This window comes from Micrasema longulum, unplaced genomic scaffold (assembly GCF_059751315.1).
Source record: "Micrasema longulum isolate JH-2025_06_02 unplaced genomic scaffold, ASM5975131v1 h1tg001738l, whole genome shotgun sequence".
NCBI classification, from domain to species: Eukaryota; Metazoa; Arthropoda; class Insecta; order Trichoptera; family Brachycentridae; genus Micrasema; species Micrasema longulum.
The window spans coordinates 64,158-82,245 of record NW_028278916.1 but is presented as its reverse complement, the minus strand read 5'-3'; the positions used below and the strand labels follow the sequence as shown (position 1 = coordinate 82,245).

At 30.0% G+C, this 18,088-nt stretch overlaps 1 protein-coding gene and 1 non-coding gene across 6 annotated transcripts in view; both read right to left on the bottom strand.

The window, feature by feature from the left end:
* Nucleotides 1-12,872, bottom strand: part of LOC148274152 (hemicentin-2-like) — a 34,622-nt gene extending 21,750 nt beyond the window's left edge. For 2 of the 5 annotated variants that reach the window (XM_088237538.1, XM_088237542.1), the window contains exons 1-2: nucleotides 12,780-12,872; nucleotides 12,533-12,677 (exon numbers count right to left, since the gene is read on the bottom strand). The gene's annotated coding sequence lies outside the window, so the exon portion shown is untranslated. The other 3 variants (XM_088237539.1, XM_088237541.1, XM_088237540.1) reach the window with 3 other exon arrangements.
* Nucleotides 4,173-4,245, bottom strand: TRNAS-GCU (transfer RNA serine (anticodon GCU)). Its single transcript has one exon. It is a non-coding gene; the product is annotated as a tRNA-Ser (tRNA).
* Nucleotides 12,873-18,088: the final 5,216 nt, after the last annotated feature.

Below are 18,088 nucleotides of genomic sequence, written 5' to 3'. Positions count from 1 at the left end.
CTCTCCACCGAGGAAAACAACTTAGTTTTTTCAAAAGACTTCCTCATCGAAAAGCAAAAATTTAAAGTGCAAAAATTAGAACTTTATTTCTCCTTTTTTTAATTAGCATTAATACTTTTACATTTAAACGCAAATAAACTTTTATTAGCCACAGGACCACAACCCGATTAAAAAAATTAAGTATCTGCCTAGGTTTATCTACATTTCCTGATCTCGTCCATCTGTTTACTTTTCTGACGCAAAAGAGCTGAAACCTTTTGTTGATATGGATAAAAAATTCACCTAACTAAATTATTTCACCAACTAACCTGCTGTATATAATAATTATTATAAATAGCTTATAAAGCGCCATTTTTGTAATATAATACCTCAAGGGCGCTTTACATAGTGATTCTATAGATAAATAAATTTAATTTAAGCTACAATGTTTGAGTATGTCCAAATGCTTGCAGACTGGCTGGATTTCCTTCCTAGGGAGTTATTCATATTTTAATTTATTTCAACAGAGAGGGATAACATTTTTGAGAATCGGAAAAATATCTCCTTAAATCAAAACAACCGCAATCTATTCAAATGTCTCTCTAATCCATTGATAATTCTATCGGTTTTCAAAGTACTATTTCCAGTTCACATGTGAAATCGATTAGGGAACATGTGGAACCTAGGACTGGATGGATTAAATTAAAATTCGAATTCACATGTAAAACATTGAATTTAAAAAAATAATATGGGGGAAAAATATTCCATAAATCACAGCATAATTGTGTAGCATACAGTAGAATATTTTTTAAATATCACACCTCAGTTATATAATATACATACTCATACTCAGTTAGTTATATAATATACATGCAAGAAATATTTATTTTATTTTTTATTTATTAAGGAAAACATACAGTTCTTATATAAATACAAGGTACAAAATAACAATTTAAAAGGTAAGACCCATTACAGATTTCATGCAAATTTACTAAAGATGAAGGAGGAGAGGGGAATAAATAATTACATTCTTGAAAAGTAAAAATATGAAGATTAAATAAAAAGTACATAAAAGGGAGAAGACATTGAATAGCTCCAACTATACTTTCATCCCTCTCTCTCTGCTTCCATGAACATTTATATTTATTTGTTAAAATTCACAGCCAACAATAATTAATTAGATGCAGGAAGTAGATGTACATATGAATAAATATAAATTAAGAGCTAAAGTTAAAAGTTAAAATCAAAAGTAAAAGCTGAAATTAAAATTAAAAGTTCAAATTAAAATTAAAAAATAAATATTTAAGGTTTAATTAAAAGTGAAATTAAAAGTTAAAAGTCAAACAGAAGATAAATTTAAAATGTCTTTAACAGTACTGATACAAATATGGTATTTACAATGTAATAATAATATATTTACTAAAACGGATATTTTTCATGACCAGTGTTTGTAAATTTAAGTCAAAAATCATAGAAATATTGAGAGAAGCAGATATATATATATAGTTGGATAATTTATAAAGCGCCATTTTTGTGAAAATCACCTCAAGGGCGCTGATATTTAATAAATTTTATTATTAAAGTATACATATTATTTATTTCTTGTCTGTTACATTTGTTATATTTAAAATAATTATTTTAAGTGCAAACAATTTTTTTGGTGTGTGCATAGGTGTCTTACACTAATATACAAATAAATTGTCAATATATTTTGTACGTACTGTTTGTTTACCCAATAAAATTAATGTCATTATCAATTTAAAAAATCCGATAGGGTTGACATTTAAATTGTTAAAAAAATTTAAAGGGGGGATTTACCAAAATTAAAACTCTCGCATGCCACACAGTAGCCAGGTTCTTTATGGAACTGGGCTTGGAGGGCGAGAACTATTCACGGGGACCCGTCAAAATAGATCTTTATAGGTCGCAGTGACGTCAGGAGCTTGCATAGCATTGAATCCTACCACTAAGAATAATAATATAATAACTGTCTTGTAAATGTCTTGGAACTTATACGCCCACCTCAAAAAAGTTATGTTTATAAAATGTCGTCTTTTTAAAACTGTTTATTTATTGAAAAACGTTTTTATATCATAAATAACTTTTTTTAACTATGATATATTTTCATTTTTAATTATCGTAGGCAACTGAAATGGCTCAAAATTAGACAGTGGAGAGACTATCACTTCCTCTCACTTCTGTTCAATGTACTTCATAGTCCTGACGCTCCTATGTACCTGCGTGAAAAACTTCAACGCTGAAGGAGAAATAAAAAGAATACAAATTCTTCAAAATTAAGAATTAAGAGAGTGTTTTGAGAATTAGAACGAAGAGGTAAACCATGAACTTATAAGCGTTGAAGTTTTTCACGCAGGTACATAGGAGCGTCAGGATTATGAAGTACATTGAACAGAAGTAAGAGGAAGTGACAGTCTCTTCGCTGTCTAATTTTGAGCAAATTCGTTTTAAAATGGCAAAATCTTCTGATTTCCTAATTTTGCGTTCATTTTACCAGACCACAGCCTTAAAGGTTAAAAGTTAAACATTTTAATGTTGTTATTTTAATCTGGTTGGTGCTGTTAAACTTTAATAGTCTTGATGGAAGAAATTTATATAGAGAGCACATATCCCTCTACCCACGCAAACTCGTAGATAAGTGTATCTGACCCACACCCCCACCCCAGTGCAGTGCAACGATGTCCGAACGATCATTCTAATTGCATCCGGTGGGAAATTGCACTAATTGCGCCCTGTGTCCGACCGGAAGTTGGCCGGCGGACCGAAAACCACAAAGGGAATGACAAGTTTGACAACAGACCGCTTCCGGTGGTAATTCTAATTAATGCTATTTTTTGTAGCCTTTGAAAGGTAAAATGCACTTAAAGCTGTCATCTTAACTCTTGTGTGACTGTGATGTAACGCGAGTCTACATAGGATACAAGACTTGATATATTTCTCTTTTTAATTTAATGATTAGGTTGTATTTCTTCTAATCTTCAAATTTAAAAAGTATTTTTTTTTACAAATATGCTGGATATTTACTCTACTCTAGGAAGACTAATTTATACGAGTAACGCCAATACCACTTAAAAATAAAAACATATAAATAAACTGTTAAATGCGGCCTCCGTGGTGTACTGATCAAGACGCTTGACTCACACACGGAAGGTTCCGGGTTCGATTCCCGATGAGAACACAAAAATCAAATGTGATTTTTCTCAAGTCTGGGCGTTCTGTTATGTAATTCACCACTGTAATTGGGCCTCCTGGCCTGTTGTGGTGCAAAAAAAAAAATGCCGAATTTGTGAAAAATTAAATAATTTAGACTTTTTTTAAAACATAAATTTGCCGGTCACATTACTGGCGTGCACTTCCATTTACTGTCAATAACCCACCGATTGAACGAATTTCTTGTTTTGTTTTGTCTCTTTCACACAAATACCGACCACAGATCAGCCTTTCTGTCTTCTTTGTAATAAGTTCTATTTTCGTGCTCTTTTTTACACCGTTAAAAATTAAAGTTTTTAATTTTAATTAAATTTAAAATTTGAATTGAAAACGTTTTGTTCTCTCAATTTTTTTTCATTACAACTTTCAAGTGTAACATACATATATTTTTATATATATATTTATAGTTTAATGATAAAGTTAGATAAAAATTTATATAAAAACATTCATATGATATGTTTCTACTATTTTAAGAGTAAAAAAAAAGAATAATAATAAATAATAAGGAAAACATGCGGATAGCGCGTTCGCCAACCATGCTTGACGTCCAGGGTTTAATTTCCCGAGAAGGTCAACATCGTTGAACCCCAGTCTGCTACAACTTGATTCCCATTTCCTAATAAAAAGTTATTGGCAACACGTAAAAATGGTTCCAACATTAAAATATTTGGGTAAATCATACATACTATACAAATATTTTATTTTACATTAAAAAAACTACGTTCTTCTCTTTAACTATTCACGTTTCTAGACTAACCGTAAGTCTGTTCACCTTCATCATCATCATTCCCTTTCCGCACACAATGGTGCCTAAGGCACTGCATTGGTACATCAATCGTAAAGTATATTGATCTTTTTTTTTTTGTAACACGAAGATTAGATGATCAGTCTTACGCTTTAGGTACCAGTCCAGGACTATGAAATATTTTGGTGTGAAAACACCCCTTTAAATAAATATTTTATATTAACCATGTCGGAAATCGAACCCGAGACCTCTTGCGTAGCAGGCAAACGCGCTGACCATTACACCACAAGGCCGACTTTCATATATTTATTTGTCCCTTTATATACATATACAATATAAATACATATAAGGGCGGGCATATTGCCTTCAGGCAATTTCTTCCTACCTACCCAAACCGTTCAGTTTGAGAAAATTATAAATACATAGACATATTGAATCTTACAATTTTATACAAAAATTAAAAACAAAGATAAACAAAATAAAATTATATTTTTAAAAAATAACACCACACTATGAAGAGAGGAGAGGGGATGGGAAGGAAAGAAGAATGACAAAGGAACAATTTAAATATTTAGATAGTGACATTTCAATCTTGACTTAAATAAATAAAGAAGGGGCGTCTCAAACGTTAGTGGGTAGATTATTCCACAATTGAGCGGCCACTACTGCGAAACAGGAGGCAAGAAAATAATAGATGATGATATAATAGATGATCGATATACGCAGCATTTAACGAACTAATGCAGTGCCCTATGGACTATCTTGTGCGGACTGGGGTGTGATGATACGATGATTGGAATTCCGGAAACTAAATTTCTCAGGGGTATTTTTATTTTTTTGAGGAATGTGGTCTAAATGATAATGGCGGCATTATAGTAAATGAAATGGGAGGATATTTAATCAAGAAGGGGAAATCCCCACAGCAAGAATAATGGGTAATGAAATTCCTCACGTTTTATGTTTGTACGTGGTCACTTTTACCAAAAGACGTGTAAAATATTATTTTATTTAATCCCAAGCGTGTTCGGTTTCGTCATGAATTCACGATAAATGAATACTTTATGTGGGTAAGGCTAATTTGCTTTCAATATAATTCTTTGGAGGTTGGCAAAACTCACAAAACTCTGCCCCAAAGGAAAAAATTCTTAAAAAATATGATATTTTTAATAGCTTGTTGAAAATATGGTAGTTAAGGCATTATAGAGATTTAATTCTGTCGTCTGCTTATTTATATTTATTTCTAACTACCTTTATTTGGACCTTGGTTCGATTCCCGACATCGTTGATATAAATTATTTATTTAAAAGGGTGTTTTCACACTGGAACATTTGATTGTCCCTGGACTAGTACCTAAAGTAAAAAAAAATAAAGATACGCTTTGATTGGTGTACCAATACAATGCCCTATGCACCATTAGGTGCAGAAATTGAATGATGATGATTAAATTTGGACCTTTATTTTTTACATGTAATTTTTTTATACCTTTCGATTAGCTAACATTTTGATTTAATTCATTATAACGGGATGTGCCCAAATACACATTATTTTTACAATTTTTGTCAAAATAAAGATCTAAATATAATTTTGATATAGGCTAGGCAGTTCGTTGTAAGAATTAAGATAGCTTAATGTTCAACGTGTTGGCTGGTTGAAAGCTTACCTTTTGGAAACAGCCGAACCTAAAGCCGGGTCAAGTTAGGAGAAGATAGCATCCTTTTTTTTTAATTGCTGGGTGTTTTTATTTGACCATCTTTGTTAAATTAAATTTAAGTATACATTTTTACGTGTTATGTATGCCTTAAAATATTTTGTAATGTACATAAACGTATAAAATAAAGAAATCAAAATCATCATAAATATTTTATAAGATTAGAAACATAACAATATATTATTTTTAAAAAACAAAATATATGGCACATCGATATGGTAAACAGTAAACTCAAACATTTGGAAAATTATCGAATAATTTCCCACTTAAATCCCTCCCATTAATGACATACTCGTATAATACATTGAATGAATTTAATCTTAACAATCTTAGAATCTATTTAAATGTACAATTGTATGATCATGGGATAATCTAGGCAGACACGGCAAGTGTGTTATCTCAAGTCAGGAGTAATAACAGCGCTTGCTTCTCGAAAGCTTGCCTTTGCTGTAGGAACACATCGACAGTACAGTTTAGCGAGATTTTGTTAATTATTCTGAGGATTCTTGGCAGAGGGGAAAATGATCAGACGTTGGTTCTAAAATTACCCACAGCAAAGACAGCATTGGTACGCAAGTTACGGTGAGGTACATTAAGGTTAATCTGAGCAAGAACATCGTGGGCATCTATATAGATGGGCAATTATAAAGTTAGATATTAATTTGTGCAAGAATATCAAACTTGATTGGTTTGCTTGTGAATTTGGTTATTATATGTACACGTTTTGTTTTAATGTAAAAATGTAAGGCTAAATGTTATTTTGTAAAAAGACTCTTCCGTTTTGTTCTGTACTTATATGAGCTTAGACAGTTTTTATTACAAGTATGTACATTAAAATGTATAAAGTAAAAACTAGCCTGTCATACTCATTATTCGTTAATTCAAATATTTATTACGTTTTTCAAATTTGTTCGGCTAATCTTTTTTTATTTGTGACGTAATGTTATTTTTACTAAAAAACGGAAGTATTTATTTGTAAAATTTGCCCTTTGTTCCTAGTATGTCCAATATAATTTAATTTTAGCAGCCTCTTATTTTTATTGTTAAATAGAGTCATACGACTTGTACAAGATAATTATTAAAAAATATTTTTTTTTAGATTCTTGTATTATTAAATATAGCAAAAATAAAATAAATGAACCTTGAATTAAAAATATACTCTGAGGATACAATCTTAATATTGATAATAAAAATATAAATTCTATCGATAAAATAAATTATCTCGATGTTTACTTAGAAAGATATTTAAATTTTAAAACACATTTACCACATGTAACAAAAAAAAAAGAATTTATGGGAAGGTTGAGAAATGTAAAATGTATAAAGAGAAGTGTTCTTATCTAGAAAAAAATTATATGTCTACACATAAATTACTGTTCTTCAATTCCCTTTTTATGTAACGAAGAGGAAATAAAAAAATTAAAGATTCTTAAAAATGAAACAATGTGAATTTTACTAAAAAAAATAATGTATTCTAATGTAGAAATAATGCGCAGAAAAATTATCTGAAGCAACAAATAAAATATAATGTAGCAATTTTTTTCCATAAATTAATTAAGAGAACAAGTAAAGTAAAAAATATAATCAGATTTAACCAACAATGCCATACAAACGAAACTAGAAATAAAAAAAGTTGAGATTACCAATGAAGAGAAAAACAGTCTCAAAACTCAATTAGTTCCCCTAAGAAATAAAAGGAAAAGAAAGCGTTGAAATTTTTTTAAATTAATTAAAAAAAACAAGTTCTTGAGAAATTTTAATAAAAAAATCTAATGTTATTAAAACTCTATATTAGTTCTACGGATGGTATGAACTAACCGGACTTGAAACACCTATACAATTAGATTTCCGGCAATTAACAACTGCACAGAAATCCTTAATTCGAGTAATTTAAAAAAATCTATTTCGCTATCCAAGTGACTTGCTCTTCAAAGAGTACCTACTTAATATTATTCAACAGTATATATTGAGAACGGTAATGGTTACACACATAAACAGAGACAAATAACCAAGCGTCAACCATTACCGTAATACAAGATACTCCAATAGTGATTTGATACTAAATGAAGGGGTCAACACTGTTCTGGCATCGAGACAACACTATTGCATTTGCAAGAAGGTCCATAACATTTTGCCAGAATCGTGGAAAAGCAGGAGTGTTGTCAAGTTGCGGAAGGTGTTGACCTCGCTCTTTCATGACATTGGTCGTAGGGAGTCAGAAAGGTTGATGAATGCCGCAGATTGGAGATGCTAACTGAATGTTAAAAATAAAATATTAAAAAAAAGAATAATTTAAAAATGTGTATGTAAACAAATGGATTTTTTATGTGTGTATATATGTATGTATATGTGTGTATGTACATGTATCTAAATGTGTTTAGTAAGTTTATATTTTATAAGTCTGTGCTTTATAATATAATTTGTATCTCGGATACAGATATATGCAAATACAGAATTTAATGAAATGATATTTCGATTTTTGTATCCAGTTTATGACCATGTCCAATCAGTTTGAAGAAGTGTAAGTTTTAAAATGTAAGAATCAATAAATTAAAATACTGAAAATACAAATTAATTCTCTAAATAATTAGAAATAACTTAGAGAAAGTATATTCTTTAGGCAGGTTTGAATTTTTTTACGTTTGGATTTGCATCCGTCTGCTTCTGAGGTACAAATATTAACTTGTGAACCATTATCATGTATTAACATGAAATCATCTAGTCGTGAATAGGGTATGTACCCTTGTTAGATGGACAAAGTAAACAAAACGTTGTATTTTGGATTAAATGTACAAATAAACAAATAAAAAAATCCTAATAAATAATAAATTAATAAATATGTAGCCATTATTTTGAGCTAGTCTTTATAAACGTTGTTTTATTTACAATTAACCTCTCGATTAATTATATTATTAACAAATAAAACGTTGACATTTTAACTCAGATATGATGACGTACAGAAATTTGGTTACATTTTATATTTAAATATTTAATCCTAAAATGTGAGGAGGGTAATATGGGAATCGTGTTTAAATACATGAGAAAAGGGGATTTCCCGTGAGAATATGTATGACTGACGATCTCTCACTCAGACTAAAAATATAGGGCAGAAAATACAATTTCCCTATTTTTCCAAGCGCGCTACGTAAGTGAAATTTAAAATCTTTCTCACCCCAGCAATAAAGGGTGGCACAGAATTTATTTTGTATAAAAAATAAATAAAATCGACAATTTTGTAAAAAAAAACTCATAATAAGACTCTGTAATCATATTTACCTAATAAAATAATAACGTATTTTCAATATTTTAAGCGTAAACTTTTTTTATTTTTTTATTTTATTTTATTATTATTTTTTATTTTACATTAGTAACAAATACAAACTAAACTACTACAATAACACAAAAAAACCACTAAGGCATGGCCTGTGTGTGGGTCAATATATTATTTTTAATTAAAATAAAGGCTACTGGCTAGATATAAATAAGTGAAAAAATGAGTGGTGCAATAATAACAAAATTTTTCGTCACTTAAAACGAGAGTATATTCTATTCACTAAAAAATGAACGTATTTGTATTAATTTTTTTATCTATAATTTCAACAAAAATTTTAATCGAAATAAATTCAAATAATTAATATCTATCATACTGTCCACGTGAAATTTGTGGTCGAATATTTTACTAAATATAATTAAATATTTATATATAACTACTTAACGAATTTTTTTGTCTACCGGTTTTGAGACCTACCCGTCTTTTTATCAGGACACCTCTTACATGCACATTGCGTTAAAAGTAAATAATATTGATATATTTCCCGTTAAGAAAGCTTTAAAGAAATCATGTATCTTTGATAAATAATCAAACAACCTCTCAAAACAGCCCATCATACAATTTTTCATTGTAATAGTCACTCGGTGTCTATTAAACTTACGCTTCTTTATTCATACCCACACCCTTTTTCCAACTATTTCTCACTCATAATAAAATATTTTCATCACTAATCAGCGCATGTAAGGGTTGTTTAATACAATGCATGTGGTGTTGGTTTTATATTTTATTAATTTATTTATTTGTTTATTAGTTTATAAATACATTGTTACAAAAATGGCACAAAAAACACTCTGGCAAATTTTGTGGCAAAAGAGTGTATCTTCCATCAAACCATAGAAGATTGAGGATGACATGAACACAACTCATTTGTAATTAATCAAATTGAACCACTACGAAACACCCATTTGATAAAAATTTATAGATTGGGCATATAACAAGAAGGAATAAATTAGCCACTTAAGGTTTGACAGTGCAATTTTTCTCAAACCAAACGTCTTCTGCGCTTTAAGGCAAAAATACCAATTGGTTTTAACATAAAACTTGACTTAAAAATCAATTTCAGAAATCACTTAACTGATCGAAGAAGTGAGCTAGAATCAAGGATAAGTAATGGTGAAGAGCATTTAACAATAAAATATATCAATGTTATACCGAAGATAGTTTCCACAATACCAACAATCTATAAACAATAACAAAACAATTTTTTTTTATATCAAAGTCTTAAGGTTATGTTCACAAAGCTCTCAAAATTAACAAAAAACACTCCCAAATTACTGTACTATGTCTTTATGTTAAGAGATACGCGGCTTCATAAATATATAAATACTTCTGAATAAGAAGTGAATAACTCCAATATTTATCACCTGAATAGAAAAAAGAACAGGAGTGTCAAAACAAGAGCTGGAGGCATAGTGATATATATCAACAAAAAAAAGTGTCCAGAAAATTAAAAACATTTCATGAGAATATCGAACACATTTTTGTACAAATGAGTGCAAATAAGATAAAACGTGGTGATTGGCTGTTAAATTCCACTGTTGTGTGATCCGATTGTATACCAGAATTATTGTGAAGAGGTTTAATGTATGAAATTTTTATATCGGGATGCAAACATTTCTTGTGATTCGAGATTCTAAACGTTACAAGGGATACTGTTGAGGTATTACCCGGTAAAGTCGTTAATATTAATTATTTAACCGTTGTCGAAAGAGAAATAATCAAAATTGCCCAGTTCTTACATCTGGTACAGTTAAATTCCGTAAAAAACAAATTAACCTTATACTGAGCTTAATATTTTGTAGCGATGCATCAGTTTCTGTATGTGAATCTTTTGATGTTGTTTTTGCTACAGTTATCATCCAGTCAAATATATAATCAATTGTGATTTAAATGAATGCAATATTATTTCAAAAGCGTTTTACCATGATATTAATAAAGCTAACAACAAATCATTTGTGATTCTTTCTCTAATGTTGATTGGATATTTTTGCAAGATAGTAATGAAGACTGTTCACACATTTTAAAATATATCAAATTATAAAATTTATTTATGTGTTTATATTACTAATATAGTTTAGAGACACCGTGTACATACTACATGTTTGAACCAAACATGGGAAACTTAAAAAAATATTTTCGTAGGATTATGTATGAAAAATAGCAAATAAACATAGTTGAAAAATTATATTAATAATTTATCATAGAAGGTTTATATTTCAGACTCTGAAAAGCAAGAATCGAAGCAACTCAGAGTAATCTGTACAATAAAAGACTAAATACGTTTTACCCCTTTCTTGGAAATTTTATTATTTCACATATTACATTTTTTTTTATATTACATTTTTTTTTTGCACCATAACAGGCCAGGAGGCCTAATTACAGTGGTGATTTACATCACAGAGCACCCAGGCTTGAGAAAAATCACATTTTAGAACTTATTACAAAGAAGACAGAAAGGCTGATCTGTGGTCGGTATTTGTGTGAAAGAAACAAAACAAAACAAAAAATTCGTTTAATCGGTGGGTTATTGACAGTAAACGGAAGTGCACGCCAGTTATGTGACCGGCAAATTTATGTTTTAAAAAAAGGAAAAATTATTTAATTTTTCACAAATTCGGCAATTTTGTTTTTTTGCACCACAACAGGCCAGGAGGCCCAATTACAGTGGTGAATTACATAACAGAATGCCCAGACTTGAGAAAAATCACATTTGATTTTTGTGTTCTCACCGGGAATCGAACCCGGAACCTCCCGTGCGTGAGTCAAGCGTCTTGACCACTACACCACGGAGGCCGCCAATATTGTGACATATTTTATAGTTTCGTGTCTTCATTTTACAGTATTTTTTACAGATGGTGGCTGCATGGTGATAGAAGCAAAACAGTTATTGAATTACAGCTAAAAACCCAAGGATAGAATAATTATTAGATTTTTTTCAAAGGGGTTGTTTCGTAAAAGTTAGATGAAAAGTTTGACGATTCAGATGCTAGGAGAATGAAATATTATAGTTTTAACTATCTATTGAAAATCATCTCGACTAGGAGTCGAACTCAGAACCTCTAGCATCAAAGGGGAAAAAGTGAAAAGGCAAAAACGCCAACCATAATTGGGCTCAACTTGTTCCATTCAATTTCAGCAGCTATCGAATGAAAATCACTCATCCAGGGTTTTGGTTCTATTTCACAGACAACTGTATTCCTTACTTGCACGGATAAGGACATACTTTGCATATAAAATATTAGTTTATTATTCATCTAAGAAAATTAATTTTACACTGTACATTGTATTAGAAAATCAACATAATAAATAAAAATGAACTGTGAAATTCAGGAAATCTGTAAAAAATATTACGCTACATTGTACATAAAAATAAAAGTTTTCTTTTAAGACTTTTGACCAAAAATGGCATTAAAAAAGGATTTATTAAATTATAAAAACCATTGACCAATGACTTTCTATTCTTGTAGAGGTAAATATTTGAGCAAAATTGTATATTATTAAAATAAATGTATAATTAGGTAATATTCTGATGTGTACTTACTTAATCGTTCCATTTGAGACAAAACGCGTTATTTATTGAAAATTAATTTGTATTTAAAAAATATTAAAACGCTAAGTAAACTTAACTCCGTAAAATTTTGTCTATTATAAGCACTCAAACAAATGGAATATTATGTTAAGTAAACCTAAAAAATTTAGTAACCTTAATAGAATTCCATTATAAAAATGAATTAATGTAAAAAAATACGAACACTTTTGTTGATATTTCTGTTTAATGTTTTCATTACTTTTTAGCGGGATGTTTTCAGGAATTTTCAGAATCACCCGCTTTCAGCGACGGTCGAGATGATACTAATAGATTATACACATCTCTACACCACCTGTCTGCAAACTAAATGAACTGATGGTGGGGGTTGAGTTTATAAATATTTCAAGACATTAAAAACTTTGACAAATATAACAACAAAGCAAACGTAACTTCCTATCCATAAGAAAAAACTTTCACAAAGTTATAAAATAATTAGTATTATTTTAGCTCTAAAACAAAAAGCACTCTGAAATAATATTGAGTTTATTGCTTCTTTGTGGTATTTTTTGTATAACCTAAAAGGTTTTCAATCAAATACGTTCATTTGTTACAAAATAAAATAAAGCCTTTGATGGATTTCCGTAACTATTAAACCAAAACAATTGAACTATTTTACAATAAAATAAATATGACAAAACTTTGTTCTTAAATACTTTTTTTTTACCTAACGGTTTTAAAGCTAAACCAACTTTTTTTTTATCAAAGTATAATTAACGTATATAAATTGATGATAAATTAAATATTAATTTATCAAACTATTGTACGTTTCTACTTTTTCATAAAACGTTATATTATTGTTTTTAAGTTATTGTTGTTTTCATAATGCAACAATTAAAATACATCTATGAATATAAATTTGTTGCATCGGAGAGAAAAAACATTTTTGAAAAAGGATTATGGATGTTTCGGATTCATTTTCTTTTATTCAAGTGTCAAGCCCTTTCTTTGATTCCGGTGGCCCTTGTTTTGAATCCCAATGTACCTACTCCTCCTTGACGGCGAGTCAAGAAAGCAACGCGTGACAACACAACAATAAAACACAACACAACAAAAACCGTACCGCGAGCGTGACAGTGATTTCGAATCACCAACATACAAGAAAACGTGCAAAGTGACCAGTGCAAACGATAACGGTGTCCTTCTGGACCAGTGCCAAAGGGAGAAAACCGTAAGTCCTTACTCCTTTTATTAATTCCAGGATTGACACTCAAAACCATAACGTCAATTAGTTTACCTAAAATCAAACGTTCCCTGTTTTCTTCGAACACGCGTATCGCGAGAGGGCGGCCTTGTTTACAGTCCCGAGGTCGAAGGTATCGAGCATCCAACAATGGAAGTCTAGGTATTTACAGGACAAATGACCGGTCATAGACTGGTTTAAGTGGCCATTTTATACGCTGTGTAACATTTACTATTCTACCTTTGTTTAAACATCCACATTCCAGTTGACGTATGTGAAGTAAAAAAGCTGAAACCTTTATTATGTGGGTGAGGAACGTGGATGTTTACACAAAGGCAGAATGGTAAATGTTACACAGTGTGTAAAGTGGCCACTAAAACCAGCCAATGATAGGTGATTAGCCTTGTAAATGCCTAGACTTCCATATCCCTTCTGAAAAATGTTTTCTCTCTCTGTTGCAACAAATTTAGATCTTAATAACTCAATACAAGGAGATTAGTACAGCAAGTCTGCAAACATTTGGACATTTTCAAAACATCATTGTCGCATTTATTAATATTTAAAAGTAATATATCAGAAACAATGTTTTGAGTTTTGACCAATTTTGGTAGACAAGGGCTGAATTTCTCCCTCAGGGAATAATAAAGATTGATATTTTATGGTTTAAATGGTGGGCATAAAAAAAAACTAAGTTCATCCATGACCTGTCATTTTTTTATTTTTTTTTTACAGTTCACAAAAGAGGTAAAACAGAGTTTAAAAAAAGGATCATTACATCGAAATGAAATAAATGTTGACAGTAAAAATATTGAACAAAGGAATCCCACAAAAGCATGGCCTGTTCGTAGGTATACAAGAATTATTTATGAATTTCGGCTTGTATAATAAAAATACAGTTTTAATATTTTTGTGTAACGTAAAGAGAAAAAAAAATGTGACGTTAAAGATTCTAAGGTATTTTTTTTAAAGAAATAAAAAAAAGAAAATTAATAATATTAAAAAACATAAAAATATTCTTTATTATTAATAGGTCACAAAATATATCATTGACCAAAAGAGATCATATTTTTAGTTTGAATCCAGGATAGTGCGTGGTTTTTAAAAGTTTAAAGTTTGCATTGGCTGGTTTAAGTGGGCACTTTATACACAGTGTAATATTCACCAATTGTCATGGTGTGATGGTCAGTGCGTTAGCCTACCATGCAAGAAGTCTCAGGTTCGATTCCCGAGATGGTTGACATGAAATATTTATTTAAAAGGGTGTCTTCACACCCGAATATTTCATAGTCTCTGGTCTGGTACCTGGAGCGTAAGACTGTTTATCTTAACTTCAGTTAACAAAAATAAAGATAAAGATACGTGACGATTGGTGTACCAATGCAGTGCCTTATGCACCATTAGGTGCGGAAAGGGAATGATGATGATGATGATAATGAAAACGTCGTAGATAAAATATGATCGGAAATCCTGAAGTTCGCAATTAAAAGTATTAAATATCACATCGAGTTGTAGTCCTGGACTCTTAGTAGTCTTTGTAGTCTTGGAGTAGTGTCTTGGACTCACGGACTAAAGGTCCGTAGTTCAAATCCCACTCTACCCCGACTCGATTCCATTTTATAATAGTGAGTTATTTACAACTCGTTGAAAACGGCCCTCAAAATAAAATATTTGGGTAAATTATAAGAAAGCAAATATTTCTTTTTATTAAAAAAATAAATAAAAAAAAAGATATAGGAATCATCAAAAAAGCAACAGTTTTGACTTAAATTAAATTTATTCAATGTAATTTAATAAAACTTTTAATGGCTAGAAGAACTTACTTTAAAGTCAGCAATTTTCGTTGTGTATTTAAAAACTAATATTTTAGAAAATATTAAAAAGAAATAGGTACGTTCAAACATGAAGAAAAAAAGGTAAAATGTATGGTGAACATTTTTTTATGGGTCGGAAAAAGTATCGAAAAATTCCTCAGAAATTTAAAGATTCTGAAAAATAAATTTCAAAGATAATTTTGAAAATTTAACTTGCTAATGACATGGAAAAATTTCATTTTTAAAATCGGTTTATAAGCAATACATGTAGTTTAACAAAGTATATGTATAAACGCGCGCACGCACACATTTAAGAAAGTACCATAGTTATGCAGACAAAAGCCAGCCACAGAAAAACGAAATTGATATAATAGCACTTTTGTGAAAATAGTGAATTATTAAAGTTATACAACAGTTCAAATGTTTTTAATTGTATTTTGACAAATAAAAGATAATACATTGTATGTTTTTTTTTATTTATAAAAACGAATTTATTTCTGTATTTTTTTTATTATTATGGATAACATATAAGGGCCATTTTCGTAATATATTACCTCAAGGGCGCTTTACATAGTGCTTCTGTAGATAAATAAACTTAATTGAAGTATATTACAACAGAGATGAAGAACATTTAAGATACGGTAATATAGAAGTCTAGGCATCTACAGGGCTTATGACCTGTCAATGGCTGGTTTAAGTGGCCACTTTACACGCTGTGTAACATTCACCATTCTGCCTTTATTTGAACATCTATATTCCTTCATGTTCCTTAAATGTTATTCATCTCTGTTGTAATATGTTGATATAAACAGCTCCCCAGGGAGTTAAATCCAGTCCTTGTCTACAAAAATTTGGACAAACTCAAAATATTGTTCATAACATAAATTATAAAAAAATGTCCACAAAGACTTCAGCGTCTGAGCGTGGGCCATTCCTTTTTTAACTATTGAAAAGTTTAGAGCATGTAAATATGGTATGATATGGCCTATATTTGAACATCTATATTCCTTCAATTTTTTCATCTGTTGTTGTTTGTGAAGTTAAAGAGCCCGCATAAATAAAGGTTTCAGCTCTTAGGTCATAAGCCCTGTAGATGCCTAGACTTCTATATTACCTTATCTTAAATGTTCTTCATCTCTGTTGTAATATGTTAATATAAGCAGCTCCCCAGGGAGTTGAATCTAGTCCTTGTCTACAAAAATTTGGACAAACTCAAAATATTGTCAATTGAAGTTTTTAAATTTGTAATTAAATTAAAACAATTTATTTTGCTGTCACGTGTTACGAATTTATTCAAATGATTTAGAGAACAAGTGATAGGAGACAACACCTCTGCTGGGAAAGCATTCCAGGCAATAGGGCCTGCGACCGCAAATGCGCGTTCACTAAATTTAGTGCGCTGTTTGCGTAGAGGTATAACGACTTTTTCTCTCGCTGTAGACGTAGCTGATCCAAGCGTGAGACGTTTAAATGATTTTTTGAAGTCTGGCTGACCACGCAATCTAAGATGTGCATTTTGCAGAAAACAGCCAGCCTTAGTAAACACTGAGGTATATGTTGTGACATTATTAATTGAAATTATCATTGTATATTTGTTTTATTAAACTAAATTGTAAAAAAACCACTTAATTCTTGTAAAAATAAACTGTCATATATAACAAAATGATTTTTTTTATATACCGTTCTAAATAACTTATGTATTAAAACACGTTTTTTTAATAGAGGTATTTTTAAATTAATGAATTTATAAAATTATTGTTTCTTGTGTATTTATCAATTCATATCAGGTGATTTTAAACGAAAATATGAAACGAATTATTTTATTTACTCACATTATTTATATTATATATAACAGTTTATGGTAGAAAAAGTATGAATGAATAAAAAAAATTCATAGATGGCGATTTTATATATAGTATATATTTTTAAAATGCCATTTTAAGTCTATTTTCCATGGAAATAAAGAAACATTAGTTTGTGGAAACTTTACATTATATTGATTGTAACAATAACAATAACAACATGTTTGTATGTATGTATATATATGTGTATATATGTATGTATGGATTATGGATATGTATGTGTGCATGTACGGGTATATATATGTATGGATATGGATGAGGATGATATATAGATATAGACTTAGATATAGATATAGATATGTATATGTTAATAAATAATGTTTTTAATAAAATGTTTGTGTCTATTAAATATGTACACACTTCTGTTTAAAATTTTGGTACTCCGGTTCTGTATTTATTATTTTTTTTCTGTATTTATTATTTAGGGCGTTTTCAAACGAATGCAAGGGTAGACTGAAGGTCCTGATGTACAGTTAGGTACTTTAATAATAATTCAACGCATCATGCTTGGCGTGTACATTCATCCACACTCATATTATAAATGCGAAAGTGCGTTTGTCCGTTTTCTTGTGTTTTCCTCAAGTCGCCACGGATTATCCAATCAATGTTAATTTTTGGTCTAAAGATAGCCGGAAAGCTGGGAAGTGTGAAAAGT